Here is a 22,504-nt window from a genome sequence, read left to right as displayed (position 1 = left end):
TCAAAAGACCCTTAAAAAAAGAGTGTAAAAAACTGAGAAAGCCGGGTATAAAAGAGTGCACCTCATGGCTGTAAGGAAAAATAAGTATGAGTTATAGTTACCACAATGCAGTGTCACCCAGGAACCCCCTGACTCGCGTTTCGATTGATATCTTCCTCAGAAGGGGTGCTCAGCCTCCCATCTCATACGATCACCTTTTTATACTAAAATCCTCCAAATAATGCGGATCACCTGTGTAATGCGCGGCCTCCACCAGCCGCATTGCGTCACGCTTCTCCCAGAAGTGTGTCCCCCTAGTAAGCCGCCGTGTTACACACATACACAGAGCGCCATCTACGCCAATGCACAGCACCTGGAAATGCACCGTCATGGTCATCATGGTGATGACTCATTTGCCGTGAGTAATAGAACCGGAAGTATCAGCGCCATCTTGGATCCCCCGTAACAGAAAGTATAATCAGTCGTCCTGGAAACCACGCGTCATGCAGCGCATACCCCATGACAGAAAATAAATTCAGTCATCCTGTGAATACCGCATCACAGAGTAGATGCCCCATGACAGGACAAACACTCCATAATCCTAGGGATAGCGCGTCACATAGCACAGCACAGTATAACAAAATCATGCCCCATAGATTCAACCTGCCCTATTCAAGAGCACAGGAGGATCAGAGCATATAATTTTCAAAGTAAAATGCCCAGGCACTAACTATAAGGGCCAAATAAAACAGGCACACAAGCTACCAAGCGAAACAAACACATATAGAAGCCAGGCCATATAGATTTATACAACTATAAATAAACCATATGAGTATATTTAAATTCAAAAAATAAAAATAAATTATTCAAAAAGTTCTATGATGATGAAATGGGTGATGCATGCGGGCCCTCATGCATCCACCTAATCATCATAGATGAAGATCAAAAAATTCTTCAAAAAAACAAATAAAATAAAAAAACAAGAAAAAATATAAAAAAAAATGTATAAAAAATGTTTTAATTCAAAGAAACACCACAATATGCAAAGGACATTTTAGAAAAAGTGATAAAGCGATATAATAAATATATAAATACTCAAGATAAAGTGTTTGTGTAAACAATTTTTATAAGAAAATTTGTGCACATGTGCAAATTAGGACCCCCTTAAAATAATTATGCCAGAAAAAAAATTTTCTTTATCAAAAAAGTTTTTTGAAACAAAAAAATAAAAATAATATAAACAGGCATAAAGATACTCTCTAAAAATAATAATCCACCAAACCACCACATTGTGCAAAGGAGTTTACTTTATTAATGAGGAAAAAAAGGAGTGATAAAGTGATATCATAATTAGACCAATAAAAAATACAAAGTGTATTTTTTATATAAAAGATCATACAAATGTACTACATGAAAAATCACGTGTAAATAGTGAAAAAGTGCAGAATAGTGCAGCTGCACAGACTGTGTACAAACGAAAAGATACTCACCATTATCGAAAGTATAATCTGAAAAAGAACAAAAACTGCAAAAAACAAAAAAGCAAATACACATATATATGAGTACAGACATGAGGATACACTCCAGCAACACCAAATACAACAGCACTGGAGCTTATGAAATTAACATGAGACAAAAAATTCTCTTTATTATTTTCCAAGAAGGATATCAATAAGAGGAAACAAATTTTTATTCCAAGGAAAGAGACTCAAAGTTCAAAGTTCAATCTTCATATAGTTGTTAAGCTTGACATAATTCTTGTGCTGTATCCATTCAGCGGCCAAATGGGAAAATCCAGGGGAACAACCCAGAAAAACAAAATAAAAAGCGTAATACAAAAAGGTGACCCTTCAGTGACGAATAAAGGTGATCAGAAACCAATTGACACTAAAAAATACAAAAACAAAAATTTAAAAACATGAAAGAGTAAAAGAAAAAAAGAAAAACAAGTGATTACACACATTCACAAAAAGGGAGCAAAGCTCAGGATTTCATTTAACCCTTTGGGGCGAACTGTTTGTAGTCTCTAAATCCATTTGGATTCCACTTGTGAGAGTACCTTCCTGACATCACCTCCTCGATGGTCCATCGAAACACAATCAATACCGAAAACCTTTACCAGCTTGGGATCACAATTATGTACGGCCTTAAAGTGTTTCGGGATTGGTTTTAGTGTTTTACAATCAGCAATTTTGTCAGCATTAATGATGTCCAATACGTGTTCGCGAATTCTGACACGCAATTTTCTCGATGTCAAACCCACGTAAATCAGTTTGCAGGGACATGTTGCGTAGTATATAACTCCCTCCGTATTACACGTAATGTGTTTCCTTATTCTGAATTCCTTTGTTCCATCACTTGTGTAGAAGCTCGTTTCTCATCTCATGTTTGGACATGCAAGGCATGAACCACATGGAAAGAAACCTTTTGGGCCACCAGCACCAAAAATATTTTTGGGTGCATATCCCAGATAATTGCTTTTAACGAGATGATCCTTCAAATTCATAGCCCTTCTATAGGTGATTGATGGATGGTCAGGAATATATTCATGGAGTACAGCATCTGTAGTCAGAAGTGGCCAAAATTTTTCCAATGCTTGTCTCATATCATACCAGTGTTCGTTATACTGTGATATGAATCTCACCTGTTCCTTCTCTAGTCTCTTTTCTATACATGGTTGTAATAAAGTACTTCTCTCTGTATTCAGAGCTCTCCTTAGGCCCTTCCGAACAGATCTCCGGCTGTATCCCCTCTCAAAGAATCTCCGAGATAACTCACGTCACTGTAAAAAAAAGGAGTTAGCATCAGAGCAATTCCGTTTAAGCCTCAAAAATTGTCTCAAAGATGCTTCCAGCACGCTTTTTCAGCCAATGATGGAGGACGCACACTGTGGGCAACGCGATGACATAGGCATCGGTCACCACCATCTTTGAGAAGGGCATGCAAGTGATTGGCTGGCTTTGTGTTGCATCACAGGGGCTATAAAAGGGCATGAACGCCGACTGCCATATTACTTCTGCCGATCTTAGCATTAGGGAGAGGTGTTGTGAGTTCATTTTTCCCTTCACCATTGAGGTCTGATGAACTCCCTCCTCTGGTGAAGGAAGGTAGTGAGACTGATTACCAAACACCTGGGCAGCTAGATGATAACTGGGTGGCTGGAATTGAGGACTGAATATAAGGCTGCCGACGCCCTTCTTCCTGGCTGGTGATTTTCCTGCTGGATTCTTGGAGACCAGTCTGATTCCTGCGTCTCAAAGCTAAGTTTTTCTGCTCTGCTTTGTACTCTTCAGTTTTGTTTTGCCTTGTTTTTTGGGAGTTCTGCCATCCCCGGCCGGGGGTGAGCTGAATTCCATTTTTGTCTCTGATCTGTTGATCTTTTGCTCTGGCTTCAGAATATACCTGAGTGCTGATATAGTCTTTTGAAGCCTAGCGACTTCAGGGTCTGTTTTTCCTATCAGTCGGTTGGCTCATTTTGATAGGGTTTTTAAGGATGGCAGACAGCAGCTTTCCTATCCTGTCCTATGTAGTTAGCTTGGGCCCCATCATTTGCTCAACCTATCTTTCTATCTGTGTTAGTGTTTTCATCTTGCTTCACCGTCATTATATGTTGGGGGCTGCCTATTGCTTTGGTGTCTGCTCTGAGGCAGTTTAGTTTTTCCCCTTTCTGTCTTTAGGCTATGTAGCTCTCCGGCTGTGATCAAGGGGGTCTAGGGCACCGTAGGAACCCCCCACAGCTTCTGCTAGTTGTTGTGGATAGGTTCAGGGGTCTGCAATCCGATAGCTGCCAACCTCTCTGTTTTTTCTGGACTTAGCTGGTATTTTGTTTTTTCCTCCTTCGGTGACTCATCATAACAGAGAGGTTGCTGGCTGCTGCTGATTCAGAATAAGGGAGAGGGTTAGGCAGGGAAGAAGAACCAAAAAATTGCTTCTGCTGTTAGCGATTTCCACTTACAACTCAACACTTTGTGTGCAGAGACAGGGGAGGCTCTATTTTTGTGCATCAGCTCTGTTGGTTATTAGGCTGCCTTATAAGGCTCCCTGATAGCTGCATTGCTGTTTGCACACTGTTGTGCAAACTGCTATTTTAAAAGCAAAATTACTTTTCTTCCTCTTTTCTGCACAGTTACCAAGTGGTCATTTTTCCACCCTTTTGTGTGTGCAGCAGTCCTGCTTATTAGGCTGCCTGCGTCCATACTTGGACTGAGAGCATCATTGTCAGCATCCTCAAATCTCTAGTGAGATCCAAATTCTCACCAATCCTATAGACACCCTCCACCTTGTCATACACCATCCAATTTCAGCCTGTTACATTGAGGTGTAATCTCTACTGGGCCTGAGACAATAGTTCTGCGTCATCAAATCTATAGGGAGATTCAAATTCTCACCAATCCTATATCCTAAGTCATACTACAAGACTCGTTAAAGGGTTGATTGTGACTTGTAGGATCGCTACTACCAATAGGTGGCGCTGTAGAGTAAAAGTCCTCTTTCTTTCTGAAGAGGCAATTTGCATATTATTTTCCCAGAGGAGCATTGCACGGCGAATAAGTCTCCTTACCTTGACAAGCCACAGCTGGCATGTCACTCTCCGCAAGGAGAAACCTTACTTCTTAGACCCTAGTCCAGAGCCTCTCACCTTGCCAAATCAGATCTCATACTTTGCACTGACGAGAGCCAACAGCTCGAAACACCGTGTCTGCAAATTGAGATTCTGATTTGGCTTGTATCCTAAGTCATACTACAAGACTCGTTAAAGGGTTGATTGTGACTTGTAGGATCGCTACTACCAATAGGTGGCGCTGTAGAGTAAAAGTCCTCTTTCTTTCTGAAGAGGCAATTTGCATATTATTTTCCCAGAGGAGCATTGCACGGCGAATAAGTCTCCTTACCTTGACAAGCCACAGCTGGCATGTCACTCTCCGCAAGGAGAAACCTTACTTCTTAGACCCTAGTCCAGAGCCTCTCACCTTGCCAAATCAGATCTCATACTTTGCACTGACGAGAGCCAACAGCTCGAAACACCGTGTCTGCAAATTGAGATTCTGATTTGGCTTGTATCCTAAGTCATACTACAAGACTCGTTAAAGGGTTGATTGTGACTTGTAGGATCGCTACTACCAATAGGTGGCGCTGTAGAGTAAAAGTCCTCTTTCTTTCTGAAGAGGCAATTTGCATATTATTTTCCCAGAGGAGCATTGCACGGCGAATAAGTCTCCTTACCTTGACAAGCCACAGCTGGCATGTCACTCTCCGCAAGGAGAAACCTTACTTCTTAGACCCTAGTCCAGAGCCTCTCACCTTGCCAAATCAGATCTCATACTTTGCACTGACGAGAGCCAACAGCTCGAAACACCGTGTCTGCAAATTGAGATTCTGATTTGGCTTGTATCCTAAGTCATACTACAAGACTCGTTAAAGGGTTGATTGTGACTTGTAGGATCGCTACTACCAATAGGTGGCGCTGTAGAGTAAAAGTCCTCTTTCTTTCTGAAGAGGCAATTTGCATATTATTTTCCCAGAGGAGCATTGCACGGCGAATAAGTCTCCTTACCTTGACAAGCCACAGCTGGCATGTCACTCTCCGCAAGGAGAAACCTTACTTCTTAGACCCTAGTCCAGAGCCTCTCACCTTGCCAAATCAGATCTCATACTTTGCACTGACGAGAGCCAACAGCTCGAAACACCGTGTCTGCAAATTGAGATTCTGATTTGGCTTGTATCCTAAGTCATACTACAAGACTCGTTAAAGGGTTGATTGTGACTTGTAGGATCGCTACTACCAATAGGTGGCGCTGTAGAGTAAAAGTCCTCTTTCTTTCTGAAGAGGCAATTTGCACACCAATCCTATAGACACCCTCCACCTTGTCATACACCATCCAATTTCAGCCTGTTACATTGAGGTGTAATCTCTACTGGGCCTGAGACAATAGTTCTGCGTCCTCAAATCTATAGTGAGATTCAAATTCTTACCAATAGTAGATACACCGTCTACCTTGTTTTACAGTACCATATGGCTGGTGGTATTTTGGGTACATTTTCACAAAAATGAGCAAGTATGGTGGAAGACGCCATGGAAGTGGGCGGGGGTTGCCAGCTGGTCCCGATGGTGGTGGTGGTGTTGCATCTGTTGGTAGTAGCAAAAGCACAATAGCACATAAGGCAGGAGGTGTTTAGTAGGGTGACCGCAAAAAATCGATGTCGGAATTTTGTCCGTCTGGACCCCACAAAACGATTCCCCTTTCCAGATATTGAGAGAGCCAAAATTTGAGCTCGATCAAACGACGTTAACCCGTGCCGCTCGTCGCTCAAAGTTTGAAAAAATCCAAATTGAGGTATTTTAAGATTTAGGTATTTTGCATAGTCTGTTAGACTATAAAGAATGTGACAACAACATTGCAGAAATAGCCCTGACCAAATTTTCGAACCATTTGTGGTATTTGAATGCAGAGTTGGTGGGATTATCGTTTTTTGATCCCACCATTACAGACAATGAAAAGTTGTTAATGGCTAACAAATTGCTCAGTAGCACAGATGAACCATCAGAGTACGCTAGGGTTGTAAATCCAAAAGTTAGGAAAGAAAAATTAAAAGAGGTAGGAAGTAACCGACTTTAACGACCTTCTGACAAAAGATGAAGAACAAAAGCAATATGTCCTGCAAGTTGTAAGCAAATGCCGAGCATTATATTCTGACGTTTCAAAAACTACTTTAACAAAAGCTCTAGAATAGATTAGATAACCATGTAAAATTATCAACTCATGTAGGTTAGCGTGCTCTGATGGTGCACCAGGCAAGAGGAGGTGATGGATGACCCAGTTGTTGACCCAGATTGGCATCCATTGGGGGAAGAGGTGCCGCTGCCAATAGCTCAGAAGAGAAGGAGGAGGATCCACAGCAGGCAACGACATCGCAAAAGCTGTTATCTGGCATAACCGTAGCAAAAACGTGTTACAAAAACCAAAAGAGTTGCAGGATAGCTTTGCCAGACGGTCAAATTAGCAGAGCGTGCAAGTTCTCAAAATGTCTTCCATAGTAGGAAGAGTGCAGTGTGGCACTTTTTTGAACAAAATCCTAATGATCAGGGAAAAGTTATCTGTAAAAAGTGCGCAAAGACCTTTAGCCGAGGGAAAAATCTGAGAAATTTGAATACCAGTTGCATGCTTAGACATTTAACCACCATGCACTTGCAAGCATGGACGGACTACCAAACCTCACGTACCACATGTGCAACTGCTCCCAATGAAGGTAGTCAGCATCACTACATAGTTTCCCCCACTGTAAGCCCACCGGTTAGCACACCACCAGCAGAAAATGTTGAGGTGTCGTCGCAAGGCCAAAGCAGTCAGGAAATCACAATGTTATTGCTACGAAAGACTGAATCTAGGCCACCAGAAAGAACACCAACTCCACCACCATCATCAACCCTCTCTCAGTCCTCCATGTTCCATCATATGCAGCTCTCAAGTCCAGCTCACCCTACAAGAGGCTATGAGAAGGACAAGAAAGTACTCATCCTCTCATCCGCGTACACTGGGTTTGAATGCCCACATTGCCAAACTAATCTCGTTAGAGATGATGCCCTACCGGTTGGTTGAAAGCGAAGCTTTCCACGAACTCATGGCCTACGCAGTACCTCGCTATGACCTACCCAGTCGGCACTTCTTTTCCCGCAAAGCCATCCCAGCCCTCCATCTTCATGTGAAAGACCGCATTGTCCATGCACTCAAGCAATCAGTGAGTGGAAAGGTGCACCTCACAACAGATGCATGGTCCAGTAGGCATGGCCAGGGCTGTTACGTGTCCATCACTGCGCACTGGGTTAATGTGATGGATGCAGGGTCCACAGGGGACAGCGGTGATGGGACAGTGCTGCCTAGTCCACGGTATAGGAAACAGTTGGCTGTAGGCGTTCGACCCTCCTCCTCATCCTCCTCCAGAAGCGAAAGCTCGTCCACAGAGCGCAGTCGCACGAGCACTCCATCCGCAGCTGCCAGTGTTGCACACAAGGTGTCCCACTATCGAACAGCTAGTGGTAAGCGTCAGCAGGCTGTGTTGAAGATGATGTGTTTGGGCGACAACAGACACACCGTGGAGGTACTGGCCGACTACTTGCAGCGACAAACTGAGTCATGGCTGGGCAGTCTACATCTTGAGGCAGGCAAGGTAGTGATAATGGCCGGAATTTTGTGGCAGCCATTGCCCTTTCAAAACTCTGACACATACCTTGCCTGGCTCACACCTTGAACCCGGTGGTGCAGTGCTTCCTCAATAATTATCCTGAGTTAACAGGCCTGCAGTCCGAAGACTGTGCTAGCACATCCGCCGGTCGCCTGTACACTCCAGTCGTATGCAGAAGCTGCAGCGGTTGCTCCAACTTCCCAAGCACCGCCTAATTATCGACGTTGCAACAAGGTGCAACTCCACCCTGCACATGGTTGAGAGGCTGTGCGAACAGAGACAGGCTGTAATGCATTTGTGGGAGGATACACAGCCAGGCACCTTGAGGGCAGACATGGCGTTCTCGGGTGTGTAGTGGTCGAAGCTGAAAGACCTCTGTAAAGTCCTTCAGTGTTTTGAGGAATGCACACGACTGGTAAGCGCAGACAACGCCATCATAAGCAAGAGCATCCCACTTATGCGTCTGCTCATGCAAACTTTGATGCACATTAAGGAGCAGGCGTCTGCAGTTGAGGAGGATGAGGAAGAGGAGGAGGGAAGCCTTGATGACGGTCAGCCATTGTCTGCTCCGGGACCTCTCCTGGACGAAGTGGAGGAAGAAGAGGAAGAGGAGGAGGAGGATGATGATGGGGATGATTATTTAGGGGAGGAGGATGCTTCTCGTGGGGCAAGAGAAAATGTTGGCGTGGCAAGGTCAGGTACAGGGTTTGTGCGTGACTGGAGGGATGTGGATTTGCCAGAAAGTGCTCCTCCACCCAGCACTCGCAGTGCATCTTTGACACCTGGAACATTGGCCCACATGTCAGATTATGCCTTGCAGATCCTAAAAACGGACCCCCGCATTGCCAAAATGATGAACGATGACGACTACTGGTTGGTCAGCATCCTGGATCCACGCTATAAAGGCAAATTCCAAAACATCATGCCACAGGAGAACCTTGACCTAATATTGGCTAACAAACAAGCAACTCTGGTAAACCATTTGTTTGAGGCTTTCCCAGCACACAGCAGCGGTGATGGTTCTCCAACAAGCCGTAGGGGGCAACATGGAAGAGGTGTTCTGGTGCACACATCAGAAGTAGCGTTGGAGACAGGGGTTTCATGACCATGTTGTGGACTGATTGTTCAAGTCCCGCTCACACGACTGGTAATACTGCATCGATTGAAAGTGACAGGAGACAGCAGTTATTAACTATGGCTACAAACTACTTCTCATCCCATATCGATGTTCTCCATCACAGATCATTCCCCTTTGACTATTGGGCCTCTAAACTGGACGCCTGGCCTGAATTGGCACAATATGCCTTACAGGAGCTCGCTTGCCCTGCTGCTAGTGTGCTATCCGAAAGAGTCTTCAGTGCTGCTGGCTCAATCCTGACAGAAAAATGGACCCGTCTGTTGACCCAAAATGTTGATGATCTAACCTTCATTAAAATGAACCATGCATGGGTTTCAAAGGATTTTGTCCCACCTTCCCCTGATGACACATAAGTTGCCAGAAAAATGGCTCGCTTTTGTCCTCCTCTTCCTTGGACTTCTTCAATTCCTCCATTTGCAGCTGCTGAATGTCCAACATCAACATATGCCATTTTTTAACCTCCCTAACTGGGCTGCCTCCCCCCCCCATGGCCGGGGTCACCACCTAGCGCACGCAACCGTGCGAGTGTCATTGCCCTGGACAGGTGGGTGGGCCGACTCTTGGGCACCGGCACTGGCACAGGGTCCCTCATAGTGCAATGAAGTGTCTCTGATGGTGGGGGTGCACACCCGCCGTCAGACACACCGGTGTTGTGAGCTCATCTGTTCATTCATCTTTTGTGTCCGAGGATCTCCCTCTTCTGGTGAAGGAAGGTAGTGAGGCTGATTACCAAACACCTGATCAGGTGGATGGTGACTGACTGGGTAACGGGAACTTCTGACTGGATATAAGGCAGCCGATGCCCTTCTGAGTCGCTGGTGATTTCTCTGCTGGATTCTTGGAGACCAGTCTGATTCCTGCTTCCCAAAGATAAGTTTTTGCTCTGCTATTGAACTTATTAGTTTTGGTTTTGTTTACCTTGTTTTTTGAGTTCAGCCATCCCCGGCCGGGGTGTGTTGGATTCTTTTTCCTTGATCAGTGTTCTCTTTTGCTCTGCTTCCAGAATATTCTGAGTGCTGATATAGGGTTTGAAGTCTAGTGACTTCAGGGTCCATTTTGCTTATCAGTTGTGTTGGTAATATTTTTTAGCAGGGTTTTCTCGGATTGCAGACAGCAGCTTTTCTATCCTGTCCTTTTTAGTTAGCTTGGGCCCCATCGTTTGCTCAACCTGTCTTTCTATCTGTGTTAGTGTTTTCATCTTGCTTCACCGTCATTATATGTTGGGGGCTGCATATTGCTTTGGGGTCTGCTCTGGGGCAGTCAGTTTTTCCCTTTTCTCTCTTTAGGCTTATGTAGATCTCCGGCTGTGACGAGGTGTCTAGGATCACCGTAGGAACACTCCACGGCTACTGCTAGTTGTGTGATAGGATTAGGGGTCTGCAATCCGCTAGTTTCCAACCTCTCTGTTTTTCTGGGCTGAGCTTGTGTTTTGTTTTTTCCTCCTCGGTGACTCAATCATAACACACTGGCGTACTTTGAGGGGTCCAGTGCCAGTACTGATGCCCACGAGTGGGCCCCCCTTGCTTGGGCAGGGCCCCAGCATTTGCAATATTTACCTCTCCCTGTTCTTCCGCTGTGTAGTCTGGGCTGTCAAATCCTTCCATGGGACTGCCACTACAAACTTGGTGAACTGATAGATGATGGTTAAGACATAGCTATGCCCTGTCCTGCTGGCCGGGCTCTAGCTTCAGATGATCAATGGCTTCCACTTCTTATGGACGTTGACTCACAATGAGATGCAGTGGTGGTTTATCATCAGCTTTCACAGTTTTCCTACTCACAGACGTGTGACATTCCTGCCCACATTTTTAAATGTGCCCTCTCATGCCAATCCAATAGAATCGCCTGCAGCCTCTGGCTTCTGTATTTTGCACTCCAAAGTTACCTGACAGATCATGAGAGGCAGTGAGAACCATGTCTACATCTCTCCCTGTGATCAAAATTTGATGGAGATGAGTAACGGTGATGGGATCAACGGTACTGCGATACAGCAATCCTTTCCTCACAAAGAACTGTTTTTGCTGTCTCCACACACAAAGTAATTGAGGAGGGTCATCATCGCCTCTGAGAATTCTCCCGGGAGTTTTTCCCGTGATTAGGAATTTCTAAATTTCTGCAATCACTCGACTTTATGTCTGTACTTTTATCCATCTCGCTTCCTCTTGCGGAGAGTCTGGACTGTCTTACTTAGATTGAAATATATATGAAGATTTAAAAATACCCCAACAGTGTATACTGTTGTATGCTTCAAAAACATTTCCTTTTTTCTACTTTTTAGATTGTTGTCTAATCCATACTGAGGCTGCGAGTGTCTTTGTTGGACTCCGGAAATAAACACCGAGATTTTAAATGTTTAAACTATTAGTCCATGAGCCGGGCCAGATATCGGTACTACCCGGAGTGACTAATTCTCTTTGGTGTTTTTAGGTAGATGCATGTCTGTAGTTTATGTTTTGATATGATAGCCCTTGCACATCAGTAGCTTAACCCCTTCAGGCCTATTTGTACCCAAATGCCTAGGCCATTTTTTGTAAATCTGACCTGTCACTTCATGCGGTAATAACTTTGGGACGCTATCACCTACCCACTCCATTCTGAGATTGTTTTCTCGTGGCATATTTTACTTCATGGTAGTGCTAATTGTGAGTCAATAGATTTTACCTTTCTGCATAAAAAATTACAAAATACACGAAAATTTGGGAAAAATTCGCTATTTTTGAACTTTGAAATTCTCTACTTTTTACAAAAATGCTGATACCTCACATAACAGTTATTAGTTTACATTCTCCACATGTCTACTTCACATTGGCATCATTTTGGAAATGAAATTTTATATTTTTCAGATGTGATAAGGCTCATAGTTTTATACGCAATTTTTAAAGCTTACGACTAAATTTCCAAAACCCATTTTTCCAAGGACCAAGTCAGTTCGGACGTCACTTTATGGGTCTTGTATAACAGAAGCCACCCATACATTACCCCATTTTGCAAACTACACCCCTCAAGGTGTCCAAAACGGATTTTCAAAACTTTGTTAACTCCTTAGGTGTTGCACAGGAATTCAAGCAAAATGACAGTGAAATATCAAAATTTCAATTTTTTGGCAGATATTCCATTGTAATCCAATTTTACCTGCAACCCAGCAAGGGTTAACAGCAAACCCAAACCCAAAATTGGTTACCCCAATTCCGCAGTTTATAGAAACATCCCACATGTACACGTAAACTAAATTATGGGCGCGCAAGAGGGCTCAGCACAGAAGGAGAGCTAGGCGGTTTTTGGGATAATAGATTACACTGGAAGAAATCCAATGGGCCATGTCGCATTGGAGAGACCCTAAGGTACCCCCAGAGTGGAAACCCCCAAAAGGTTACTGCATTTTGGAAACTACACCTCCTAAGGAATGTTTTAGGGGGTATAGTAACCACTTTGACCCAACAAGCGCTCCATTGTAGTTTCATGCACTTGGTTGAGGAAATTGAAAAGTACGTTTTTTGCCGAAAAATGTCGCTTTAGGCCCACATTTTTCATTTTGAAAAGGGGGACCAGGAAAAAGTACACCGCACTTTTTATTCCCCATTGTCTCCCGAACACGGCAATACCACAAGTGTTGTCTAAAACCACAGTATTGGCGCACGGCAGGCTTCGTAAGCGAAGCTGCGGCAAAATTCACTGTAAGAAATCTATGGGGCCATGTCACATTTGGAGACACCCTGAGGTCCCGCACAGTGGAAACCCCAAAAAAGTGACCCCATTTTTGAAACTATACCCCCTAAGGAATGTTTTAGGAGGTACAGTAACCACTTTGCACCGGGAACCGGCTCCCGACCCGCGGCGATCGCCCGGCATATGATCCGGGTACGATTCGCCGTACCGCTATGGCGGCCAGCGCGAAGGGGTTAATGGTATTTTTCACCTTTTGAATAGATCCTACCTATATTTCTAAAAAATAATGATTAAAGGTCGATTTAGGGGAAATGCCAAAATGTCAACACAATGCCTGTAGTATTTGTAACAAAATTTAATCCAAGTTATGTAAATACACACTGAACATGTCATGGGCTTGTCCATACTAATGTGTGTGTGTGTGTGTGTGTGTGTGTGTGTGTAGGTGTGTGTGTGTGTGTGTGCCCCAAGGGTTTTAATGTTTTTTTTGTGTTTGCAGGTGTTTACTGACATATCTAATGGCATGATGGAAGTACCAGCGAGGAAGAAATCACGGATCGACTGTATCATACACTGCTCTAATGATGACAGTGATGATCTGGCATCCCTACAGGATTTGGACTCCTGGAAAACATTGCTTAGGGCTGCAGAGATCAGACAGCATGAATCCGTCCTGGAAGCAGCTAAGGGCCTTGAAGAACGAGAAATACCACACATACAATATCACCGTAAATGTCGTAGTCTCTTTACAATGAAGAAGTCACTGGATTCTATCCTTGCCAAGGGTGTCAATGTCGAAACAGCAAGTGAAATCCCCAGGAGGAGGCTACCGAGAGGTACCCCCAGTGATAGCAGGGTGTATGCCAAAGTATGTATGTTCTGCGAGAAGTCAAGCAAGTATCTCAAAGGAGAAAAAACAAGGGAGCCAATCGTCCAGTGTGTTGAGCTACGAGCAGATGAGACGATCCGCAGAGCAGCGATAAGGAAAGGCACACAGAGAATCCTTGGTTTACTTAGCAGAGACCTTGTTGCTTCAGATGGGCACTACCACAAGTCGTGCTACAAACTATTCACAAAAGATGATTCCCAAGTGGCCTGTAGGTCTGGTGCAGCAGAAAATCAGGAAGAAAGCAAGGAAGTACGCTACGGAGAGGCAGAGAGAGAAGCCCTTGAGTAACTCTTCTTGTATATAAGGACTGAATTGTTCCCAAACCCAGAAGTACTGCCTATGATAAACCTCACATCTAGGCTTCAGAGATGCATGATGTCCCGTGGTATCATCAAACTGAAACCATCGACAAAGAAACATGTTCGCCGAAAACTTGAAACAGAGTTTGGTGAATCACTCCGCTTTCTCTCCGATGAGAAAGGTAAGCTTCTAGTCTATCCATATAGCCTATCAATGGACGACCTTGCCCGGCAAGCACACAGCATGACAAAAGATCTGCAAGAAGCAAGAGCCGCTAACTCTGGAGATGTCGTAACTAGAGTTGAGCGATACCGTCCGATACTTCAAAGTATCGGATCGGAATGGATCGGCCGATCTTAAAAAAAAGTATCGGTATCGCCGATTCCGATACCGGAAGTCCCATTCAAGTCTATGGGACTTCCGGTATCGGAATAAGAAAAACCCTGTTTTTGCCTTGTACAGCCTCTCTGGGGTCTGTACGGGCCTTTCGGGGGGCTGTGCCGGCCTGCCAGGGGGTCTGTGCAGGCTCCGGTGGTCTGTGCCGGCCTGCCGGGGGGCTGTGCCGGCCTGCCGGGGGGGCTGTGCAGGCTCCGGTGGGCTGTGCCGGCCTGCCGGGGGGCTGTGCAGGCTCCGGTGGGCTGTGCCGGCCTGCCGGGGGGCTGTGCCGGCCTGCCGGTGGTCTGTGCAGGCTCCGGTGGGCTGTGCCGGCCTGCCGGGGGGCTGTGCCGGCCTGCCGGGGGGCTGTGCAGGCTTCGGGGGTCTGTGCAGGCATCGTCCGATGGGACTACAAGTCCCATCGGGCGATGCCTGCTACCATGACAGTGATTGACACATTAGCCAATGATGGGACAGTAGTAGTCCCATCATCCGGCTAATGTGTTGAATGTAAAAAAAAAAAAATTACATGCTACATACATGCTACATTCATACTACATACTACATACATGCTACATTCATACTACATATATACTACATGCAACATACATACTACATATATACTACATGCAACATACATACTACATATATACTACATGCATGCAACATGCATACTACATACATACTACATGCTACATACATACTACATATATGCTACATATATACTACATGCATGCTACATACATACTGCATGCTACATACATACAGCATGCTACATACATACTACATGCTACATACATACTACATATATACTACATGCTACATACATACTACATGCATGCTACATACATACTACATACATACTACATGCATGCTACATACATACTACATGCTACATACATACCAAATACATACTACATATATACTACATGCATGCTACATACATACTGCATGCTACATGCATGCTACATACATACTACATACATACTACATGCTACATACATACTACATACAATACATTCATACAATACATACATAGACATACAGTACATATAACATAGAGTAACATACTTACCAATACTTGTCACATTGTTCCCCGAAGCCATTGTCTTTTACGGAATAAATATTAACATAACAAACCACAAAAATACTCACCCACGATCCGAAGCAGTCCACGAGTGTGTCCCACGACGATCTTGGGTAGAGAACTGCAGCATCAGCTGATGCCGCCGTTCTCTACGGGCTGCAGGAATCCAATGACGGAAGGTAGGTATCCTTCCGCACTGTATTCCTCCGCCACTTAAAAAAAAAAAAGTCCCTAGTCTCACTTTATGCCATTGCTGCGTGGGAAATTCCCACACAGCAATGGCATAAAGTGAGACTAGGGACTTTTTTTTTTTAAGTGGCGGAGGAATACAGTGCGGAAGGATACCTACCTTCCGTCATTGGATTCCTGCAGCCCGTAGAGAACGGCGGCATCAGCTGATGCTGCAGTTCTCTACCCAAGATCGTCGTGGGACACACTCGTGGACTGCTTCGGATCGTGGGTGAGTATTTTTGTGGTTTGTTATGTTAATATTTATTCCGTAAAAGACAATGGCTTCGGGGAACAATGTGACAAGTATTGGTAAGTATGTTACTCTATGTTATATGTACTGTATGTCTATGTATGTATTGTATGAATGTATTGTATGTAGTATGTATGTAGTATATATGTGGTATGTATGTAGCATGTAGTATGTATGTAGTATGTAGTATGTATGTAGCATGCATGTAGTATGTATGTAGCATGTAGTATGTATGTAGCATGCATGTAGTATGTATGTAGTATGTATGTAGTATGTATGTGGTATGTATGTAGCATGTAGTATGTATGTAGCATGCATGTAGTATATATGTGTTATGTATGTAGCATGCATGTAGTATGTATGTAGTATGTATGTAGTATGTATGTAGCATGCATGTAGTATGTATGTAGTATATATGTGGTATGTATGTAGTATGTATGTAGCATGTAGTATGTATGTAGCATGCATGTAGTATATATGTAGTATGTATGTAGCATGTAGTATGTATGTAGCATGCATGTAGTATATATGTAGTATGTATGTAGCATGTAGTATGTATGTAGCATGCATGTAGTATGTATGTAGTATGTATGTAGTATTTTTTTTTTTTTTTTTTTTTTTAACATTTAACACATTAGCCGGATGATGGGACTACTACTGTCCCATCATTGGCTAATGTGTCAATCACTGTCATGGTAGCAGGCATCGCCAGATGGGACTTATAGTCCCATCGGACGATGCTTGCACAGACCCCCGGACATCAGCACAGCCCCCCGGCAGGCCGGCACAGCCCCCCAGCAGGCCGGTACAGACCCCGGGCAGTCCACACAGCCCCCCGGCAGGCCGGCACAGCCCCCCGGCAGGCCGGTACAGACCCCGGGCAGTCCACACAGCCCCCCGGCAGGCCGGCACAGCCCCCCGGCAGGCCGGTACAGACCCCGGGCAGTCCACACAGCCCCCCGGCAGGCCGGCAGACCCCCGGAAGGCCCGAAATGACGGCGCATCATGATGCGCACACACCGCGCATCATGATGACGTCAGGCTGTCAATCAACTTTGAACTTCCGATTCCGATGCCGACTTCCGATATTGAAAAAATATCGGAAGTCGGTATCGGAATTCCGATACAGCAAGTATCGGCCGATACCCGATACTTGCTGTATCGGAATGCTCAACACTAGTCGTAACCAAAGCAGCAATGCAGCTGAGGAATGAGATCAAGAAGCAAGATGTGAGTCAGCCATGGCCTCCCGATACAGATCAGAATGTCGTTCCTGCATTAGTCACTCAATTCCTGCAAACCCTGCTTACAGGAGATTGTGAGTGCCAAACTCCCTCTGAAAGAGCTCAACGTCTTGCCACATCCTTCGGCAGTGACTTGGTTTTTGCTGTTACCAATGGAAAGACAAAGCCACCCAAGCACGTACTGCTGTCCTTTGCAATTAAGTCTTTGACCGGCAATACAGAACTGGTTCGAACTCTGAATCATCTTGGCCACTGTGTGTCATATTCAACGGCTGAGGAGATCGATACAGCCCTTTGTATCCAGAAGTTGGAATGTTCAATGGATGACATCCCAATGCCAGCAAATATCTACCCTGGTGTGTTCACAACCTTGGCCTGGGATAACATTGACAGACTTGAGGAGACACTAAGTAGAGTCAATGGCATCGCTGTTCAGTCCAATCTTGCATGCTCTGTGACAAAAGTCCTGCCAGATGTAACCAAGTCGAAGAAAAGAAGCATAATTCCGACAGAATTAATGCTACCAATATACAATGTTGGGCGGCGGGGACGGCCACCCAGGATTGAGACTGCAAATGTTAACACTACCGAGGAGGTCCAGGATTCAAAAACCAAGAACCATATCTGGCTTCTGGCTAGAATGTCAGACCATGAGGATCAGACCATTAGCAGTTGGACTGGGTTCAACATCCAAATCCGCAGCGACATTGTAGTGGGCCAGGACACTGTAAGCTACCTGCCCACTATCAATGCTCCTGCAACAGCCATGTCCACTGTGAATGAAGTCTTGGAGCAGACACATGCCATCATGCAGACCCTGAAGCTTAACAGAATTGTGTGCGTGTTTGATCAAGCACTCTATGCCAAAGCTGCCGAGGTTATCTGGAAACAGGAGAAGTTCAAGAACATTATAATTAGAATGGGTGTCTTCCACACAATCTGTAATCTCCTCTCCATCATAGGTAAGAGATTTCAGGATGCAGGCCTTAGAGATCTGTGTGTTGAATCCGGTGTCATCGCTGAAGGATCAGTGTCTGGAGTGATGTACGGCCGGAGGTACAACAGAGCAGTGAGACTACACAAGCTGGTCTATGAAGCACTTATGAGGCTTGCATGGAAAAACTTCCTTCCATGGCTAGAAGAAAACCATGCAAGGGACCTTCACCATCTGGATGAAACACTGAAGAACATCACAAACTTTCGCATCAGTGTGTCGCAGGGATCCTTCGAAAAGTTCTTGGATAATGAATCTTGCTCACTTACCCTGAAGCTCTTTCAAGTTTATCTTGAGACCTTCAGAAATGAACAACTCTCAGCATTCTGGATGTCATACTTGGACATGGTCGAGACCATGCTGGCCCTGGTTCGAGCTTCAAGAGAAGGCAACTGGATGCTTCACCTAGGAGCAATCCGACAGATGATACCGTGGTGTTTTGCCTATGACAAGGTCAACTATGCCCGATACCTAACCTATTACTATGCTACGATGTCTCGGCTGCCCATAGACCACCCAGAGGTCCATGAATACTTCATGAAAGGTGGCTTTTCGGTCCAGATCGGTAGCAAGAATCCTTTTGGACGGATTCCTGTGGACCAGACCATCGAAGAAACAATCAACAAAGACACCCAGACACCAGGGGGCACAAAAGGCTTCAGCCTCAAAGTTGGAGCTGTCGCCAGATTCTACCTGACATCGGAGTACCGCAGCATGTACTTGAAGCAGCTGAGGGCCCTAGTAGGCCAACAATATACTGACTTCAGTCATTCAGACCTACAGGTGTCCAGGATTAGAAGAGATGAAGCCAATGTCCGATCTTTTGTTGAACTGCTGGAGACTGGTTGGTTGAACCCCTTCAACAAAGAGCATGTGGGCCTAAAGGGACATTTTTCGGTAAAAAACGTACTTTTCAATTTCCTCAACCAAGTGCATGAAACTCCAATGGAGCGCTTGTTGGGTCAAAGTGGTTACTATACCCCCTAAAACATTCCTTAGGGGGTGTAGTTTCCAAAATGCGGTAACCTTTTGGGGGTTTCCACTCTGGGGGTACCTCAGGGTCTCTCCAATACGACATGGCCCACTGGATTTCTTCCAGTGTAATCTATTATCCCAAAAACCGCCTAGCTCTCCTTCTGTGCTGAGCCCTCTTGCGCGCCCATAATTTAGTTTACGTGTACATGTGGGGTGTTTCTATAAACTGCGGAATTGGGGTAACCAATTTTGGGTTTGGGTTTGCTGTTAACCCTTGCTGGGTTGCAGGTAAAATTGGATTACAATGGAATATCTGTCAAAAAATTGAAATTTTGATAATTCACTGTCATTTTCCTTGAATTCCTGTGCAACACCTAAGGAGTTAACAAAGTTTTGAAAATCCGTTTTGGACACCTTGAGGGGTGTAGTTTGCAAAATGGGGTAATGTATGGGTGGGTTCTGTTATACAAGACCCATAAAGTGATGTCAGAACTGACTTGGTCCTTGGAAAAATGGGTTTTGGAAATTTAGTCGAAAACTTTAAAAATTGCGTATAAAACTATGAGCCTTATCACATCCGAAAAATATAAAATTTCATTTCCAAAATGATGCCAATGTGAAGTAGACATGTGGAGAATGTAAACTAATAACTGTTATGGGGGGTATCAGCATTTTTGTAAAAAGTAGAGAATTTCAAAGTTCAAAAATAGCGAATTTTTCCCAAATTTTCGTGTATTTTGTAATTTTTTATGCAGAAAGGTAAAATCTATTGACTCACAATTAGCACTACCATGAAGTACAATATGTCACAAGAAAACAATCTCAGAATGGCGTGGGTAGGTGATAGCGTCCCAAAGTTATTACCGCATGAAGTGACAGGTCAGATTTACAAAAAATGGCCTAGGCATTTGGGTACAAATAGGCCTGAAGGGGTTAAGCTACTGATGTGCAAGGGCTATCATATCAAAACATAAACTACAGACATGCATCTACCTAAAAACACCAAAGAGAATTAGTCATTCCGGGTGGTACCGATATCGTCAAAATTGGCTCTTGGCTCATGGACTATATGCTATATATACCTGTTATCCGGTGATACTGTACCTGTAAGCGATACACGTTGGTCCTTTCATTGTAGCACGCATGCAGCCCCGGACATGTAAGGGCATGACAGACCTGTTATTGGCCGATCTCGCGTGCCAGAGCCTCGCATGTCACTCTAGTAAGCTGGACGCGGACCGCGGGGGCATGCCAGAGTCTCGTTCATTAATGAAATTAAGCTTATAATCTGTGCAGCTTTTTTGTGGATGGCATGGTTGAGGTTGCCCGTGTTGAGTCCAATTAAGCCGCAGGCTCCACTCCTGGTCGTGCCCTTCTGGACATTCCTTTAAGGTTCAGCTTTGCAACCATACTGCCTCCGCAAACCAAACACTTTTCCTGACAGTGACATTCTGGTCAAAGAGCGCAATGACATCACGTCTGTACGCCCTCTGCCTAAACAGTCCAGGTGCAGAGAGATGGAAGATGGGGATGACGAGGAGTCCAGAGTACAGGGATTCCTTAGCAAGGAGACTTATTTAATTGTTTTAAAGGTTGGGAGCAATTTTTGGAGAGCAGTATACTCTGGAGAATAATATCTGGGGCCCACCATACACTGGAGCATTCCAAAGGTGGACATCAGTCACTGGAGCAGCATTTACAGGGCCCATTATACACTGGATCATTAAAAATGGGGCCCATTATATATGGATCATTATTTTGGCCCATAAGACACTGGAGCTTCATCCTTGGTGAACAACATATACTGTAGCATTATGTGGAGCTCATATTGTATCGAACATTAGAACATTATATGGGACCAATGATTCTGTATGGAGAAATATATGGGCCTCATTACTCTGTATGGCGCACTATGTGGTGCCAATAATACTGTATGGAGGAATATACTGTCTGTTTTTGGAGCTATTGGAGAATTTAAATAGGATATCAGTCATGTGATGTAAGAATTGAAGTATTTTTCATTGTACTGTACCGCTATTTCTCTGCCGTATCAAAGGATCATGAATTGTGTCGTGCTAAAGGAGCCCAGTGACACTCTTTGGCTCTGGGCCCACAAAAATCTGGAGCCAGCACTACCCCCCCTCAACTTTAGCCAAATAACCCCCAGTTTTCAGTGCCTAACTATTATTATAAAGTAAATTAAGGTTGACAAGCTTAAGGAATAAGAATTGATGTTTTTGGCATTAAAATGGGCACTCTAGGTGTGTTTCCTGTCCTCCACTCACTGGCGACTTTTCTTCCCCATTGACTTACATTGGGTTTCGTGTTTTAGTCGGACTTCGACTTTTCACAATAATCGGCCGATTTCGTTGGACCCAACTTTTGCGAGTCGGGTTTCGTGAAACCCAAGTCGACCCGAAAAAAGGCAAAGTCGCTCATCTCTAGTGGAAACTCACCCTTATCAATCAATCAATCAATCAATCAAATTTATTATCGCCAAGTACATATTACATATATACAAGGAATTCTTTGTGGCAAAGAGGCAACATAATATATAACAACAGATACAACAAGTAACATCTAACAAGACAGATACAGTATATAGTATACACATGACGATTTAATTGTTGAACAGAGTGGATAGAAGCTGTTCATATGGCGGTTGGTGCTGCATTTGGGGACTCTGAAGCGACGTCCTGAATGGAGTAGTTGGAATGAGGAGTGTCCCGGGTGAGATGGATCGGATGAAATTTTCAATGCGTGGGATCGAATACTCTTATCATAAAGATCCTGGATTTTAGGCAGGGGGGAACCTATAATTCTCTCTGCTGTTCTGAAAGTCCTTTGTAAGCGGAGTTTGTCATGCGCAGTGGCTCCCCCATACCAGACTATCAGAGAGGAACAAATCACAGATCTGATGACAGCATTAAAGAATAAGATCAGCAGATTCTTAGACAAACCATATCTTTTCAGCTGACGCAGAAAGAACATCCTCTGTTGTGCTTTTCTTACAACAGCATCCACGTTTTTCCCCCATTTAAGATCATGAGAGATGATAACACCAAGGAATTTGGTCTCTGTGACCCTAAGAACCACTTCGTCATGGATGTAGATTGGAAGTATCTCATGTTGATCTTTCCTAAAATTGGCTTTACACCAGTCACATATTCTTTTCACCTCACTCCGATACAAGTC

The sequence above is a fragment of the Dendrobates tinctorius genome, unplaced genomic scaffold (genome assembly GCF_039654945.1).
Source record: "Dendrobates tinctorius isolate UK_male_01 unplaced genomic scaffold, ASM3965494v1 ptg000003l, whole genome shotgun sequence".
Classification (NCBI taxonomy): Eukaryota; Metazoa; Chordata; class Amphibia; order Anura; family Dendrobatidae; genus Dendrobates; species Dendrobates tinctorius.
Note: the sequence above shows the minus strand (reverse complement) of the source record.